Here is a 4,499-nt window from a genome sequence, read left to right as displayed (position 1 = left end):
TTTGAAGTATCTAATGAATCAAAAGGATTTGAATTTGCGACAAAGGAGATGGCTCGAATTATTGAAAGATTATGAGCTAATGATTGACTATCATCCGGGGAAAGCGAATGTAGTCGCAGATGCCTTGAGTAGAAAATCCTTTGTTGCTTTGAGAGATATGAGTACAAATTTGGCTATGTCTGATGATGGTTTAATTTTGGCCGAGTTGAGGGTTAGGCCTTATTTCTTCAGCAAATTTGTGAAGCTCAGAAGAATGATAGTGAATTGCAAGTCAAGTGAGCTCAATGTGAATTAAGTTGTAACTCAAATTTTCAAATCGGACCCGATGATTGCTTAATGTTCCATGGCCGATTATGTGTACTGAAAGATGTTGAGTTGATTCAGAAGATTTTACATGAGGCACATAGTGGTTGTTTGTCAGTTCATCCGGGTAGTACGAAAATGTATAACGACTTGAGGAAAGTATATTGGTGGAATGGTATGAAAAGAGATATCTCTAAGTTTGTATCGAGATGCTTGATTTGTCAGCAAGTGAAAGCTGAACACCAGGTACCTTCAGGTTTACTTCAGCCAGTGATGGTTCTCGAGTGGAAATGGGACAGAATCACGATGGATTTTGTGACAGGTTTGCCTCTGACTCTGAAAAAGAAAGATGTCGTTTGGGTTGTGGTTGATAGATTGACGAAATCGGCTCACTTTATACCAGTACGTACTGACTACTCACTTGATAAGTTGGCTGAATTATATATTACTAAAATTGTGAGATTACACGGAGTACCTATGTCTATTATTTCGGATAGAGATCCGAGATTTATTTCGAGATTTTGGAAAAAGTTGCAAGAAGCTTTGGGTACGAAATTGAATTTTAGCATCGCGTTTCATCAACAAACTGACGGTCAATCTGAAAGGGTAATCCAGATACTTGAAGATATGCTCCGATGTTGTATATTAGAATTTGAAGGTAGTTGGGAGAAATACCTACCACTAGTTGAATTTGGTTACAACAACAGTTTTCAGTCGAGTATAAAAATGGCACCTTATGAGGCATTGTATGGCTGCAAGTGCCGAACACCTTTGTATTGGACCGAACTTAGCGAGAAACAGATTCACGGAGTTGATTTGGTTAAGGAAATCGAAAAGAAAGTAAGAGTAGTTCGAGATTGTTTGAAAGCAGCTTCTGATAGACAGAAATCATATGTAGATTTGAAATTTGAAAAGAAAAGAGATTGAGTTTCAGGTCGGTGATAAAGTATTTTTGAAAGTATCTTCATGGAAGAAAGTTCTCCGATTTGGCCGGAAAGGCAAGTTGAGTCCACGTTTTATTGGGTCGTATAAGGTTATTGAAAGAATAGGGCCAGTGGCATATTGGTTGGCTTTGCCAACAGAGTTGGAAAATATCCATAATGTGTTTCATGTGTCAATGCTGCGACGTTATCGTTCTGATCCTTCACATGTGATTCCTCTGACAGAGATTGAGATTCGACCGGATATGACCTATGATGAAGAATCGATTAAGATTTTGGCTCGGGAAGTTAAACAGTTGAGAAATAAAAGTATTGCCTTAGTAAAAGTATTGTGGCACAGGCATGGAGTAGAAAAGGCTACTTGGGAACCAGAGGAAGCCATGAGGAAACAATACCCAAACCTCTTTACCAGTAAGATTTTCGGGGACGAAAATCCCTAAATGGGGGAAGTTGTAACAACCTGATTTAGGGCCTAAACGGAATAGTGGTTTCAAAACCACAAATTTGAAGTAAAAAATTTTATTTTATTATCATTTTAAGGTCTATGGAATGATTGTATGATTGTGTGAAAATTTCGTTTAGAAATTTTATCAATAGAGGGTCCAATTTGATATTTAGGACTAAATTACAAAAGTTGTAAAATGTGTGTTCTAATTCACAAAGGTACTAAGTACTTGTGAGTAATGAGTTTTTAAAGTGGAGGTCCTTCGATAATAATTAGACCATTATACTAGTTTGGACAAAAATACCTAAAGGAAGATAAAACACCATAGTTTTTAATGAAGGGTAATTTAGTCATTTCGTAAATAAAATAATAAAATGGGAAAACAAAGCCAAAATTGGTATCATCTTCACCAAGCTTGGCCGAAACTCTCATAAACACCATAGCTAGGGTTTTTCCAACTTTCAAGCTCAATAGTAAGTGCATCCTAGCCCCGTTTTTAATGTTCTTTACATTTTTAAGATCCTCGTAACTCGGTTTTTACCTATTTTTACTAATATTTTGAGCTAGGGTTTATATTTAAAAATTTACCCATGGATTAAATGCATGTATTTTGATGTTTTATGGATGAATATGAATGTTTGGAGTGTGATAAACAACTTTTACTAAGTGATTTTTGATGAAATTGCATAAAAGGACTAGTTAGTAAAAGTTGTAAAATGTGTATAAGTGTGTGATTTAGTGCAAATTGGAGATTGACATAGTTATGAAATGGTTCAACTAGGCCTAAAATCTAAGGTAATTGAATAAAAATTATTTTTCGAGCCTAGGGGAAAAATCATAATTTTGTGAAACTTTAGAGGTAAAATCGTAAATTTTTCCATAGGATGTTTTTGGGCTAATTTGAATATTGTGAGCCACTAATAAGTCAAATGTGTTATTATAGATCAAGAAAGACATGGAATCGACCTTGATCGGGGAAAGAAAAAGATATTGGACTAAATTGCAAAATTACTATATTTTGCACCGAGGTAAGTTTGTATGCAAATAATATATCTATTCTTTTATGTTATTATATTTCATTATTATATAAGATGTGGCTGCCTATAGAATGATCGTTTGATGTAAATTATGAATCGAAATAGACTATGAATGAATTTGTTAACTGTTGAAAAGTGAGGAATTTCTCGGTTGAACCTTCGGAATAGAAATGATAAGAATGATCCATTGTGAGAACAATTGTATAGTACTATGTGCAGGCTACTATGTGTTTAAGATGGTTTTAGGTCACGTGTGTAGTATTAATTGCAGGTTACTACGTGCACTAGATAGTTAGGTCCCATGTGTAGTACTAAGTGCAGGCTACTATGCGTACTCAGAAACTTCAATCGCGTGTGTAGTACTAAGTGCAGGCTACTACCTGTATCAGATGGTTAGGTCACGTGTGTAGTACTAAGTGCAGGCTACTACGTGTATCAGATGGTTAGGTCACGTGTGTAGTACTAAGTGCAGGCTACTACGTGTACCGGATTGGTGGTCGCATGTGTAGTACTAAGTGCAGGCTACTATGCGTACCAGATAGCTTCGGTTACAAGGGTGGTAATATGTGCAGGCAACCGTGTATCTGTTATTATTCTGATGAGTTCAACAAGAAATCGACTAAGTGAAAATACATGTGAACATGACCATGTGATGAATAAGTACAGGTATATGTTTATGGAAATTTATAAGCAATGTAATCGATAGTTGAGTAAACTTTCAGTAAGATGGAATGGAGTAAGTGAAATTATGTAAGAGTGAAATTTGTATTAAAATAGTTTCGTACGATTGCATGCTTTATGTTCTGGTAATGTCTCGTACCCTATTCCAGCGAAGAACACAGGTAAGAGGCGTTACATTTTAGTGGTATCAGAGCTATAGTTTAGGAGGTTCTCGAATTTACATACCATGTGTGGAAGTCTATCTATACATGCCATAAATATACTGTGATAGTGCGATAACTCCCGACAAATTTAAATTGTGTTTTCATATAGTAAATGGATCCCGACCGAGCTGTAGCTGATGATGTAGAAAGTAATGCATCGGCTCCTACACAAGGGACTACGCCAGCTGAGAGTAGACCTGAGACACTTGATCAGGGAGATAGGGCTCGGGAAGCCTTTCTCCGTATGATGAATAATTGGTATACAAAATTTGTCCGAGCAAATCCAAATGCTCAACCTCCTCCACCCCCTCCTATTTCCCAATCGGTTCCCCTAGTTTCTCAAGGTGCCAAAATAGTAAGATTAAGCAAGCCTCTAGTTGATAAAATTCAAAAACAATGGGCTGAAGAATTCAGGGCTAATATAAATAATGATCCAGAGAAAGCAGAGTTTTGGCTTGAGAATTCTATCAAGGTATTTGATGAGCTCTCTTGCACTCTTGAAGAGTATTTAAAACGTGCTATATCTTTACTGAGGAATCCAGCATATCATTGGTGGAAGACATTAGTATCCGTGGTCCCGAAAGAAAGGGTTACATGGGATTTCTTCCACGAGGAGTTTAGAAAGAAGTACATAAGCTAGCAGTTCATTGTTAAAAACGGAAAGAGTTTCTCAAGCTGAAACAAGGTAAAATGTTTGTGACAAAATATGAACGTGAATTTGTTAGACTCAGCAAGTATGCCTAGGAATGTATGTCTACCGAAGCTATTATGTGCAAGAGGTTTGAGGATGGGTTAAATGAAGACATCAGACTGTTAGTTGGGATCTTAGTTTTGAAAGAGTTTGTAGTATTGGTCGGTCAAGCTTGTAAAGCCGAAGAGCTGAACAAAG

This window comes from Gossypium hirsutum, chromosome A01 (genome assembly GCF_007990345.1).
Source record: "Gossypium hirsutum isolate 1008001.06 chromosome A01, Gossypium_hirsutum_v2.1, whole genome shotgun sequence".
NCBI classification, from domain to species: Eukaryota; Viridiplantae; Streptophyta; class Magnoliopsida; order Malvales; family Malvaceae; genus Gossypium; species Gossypium hirsutum.
Note: the sequence above shows the minus strand (reverse complement) of the source record.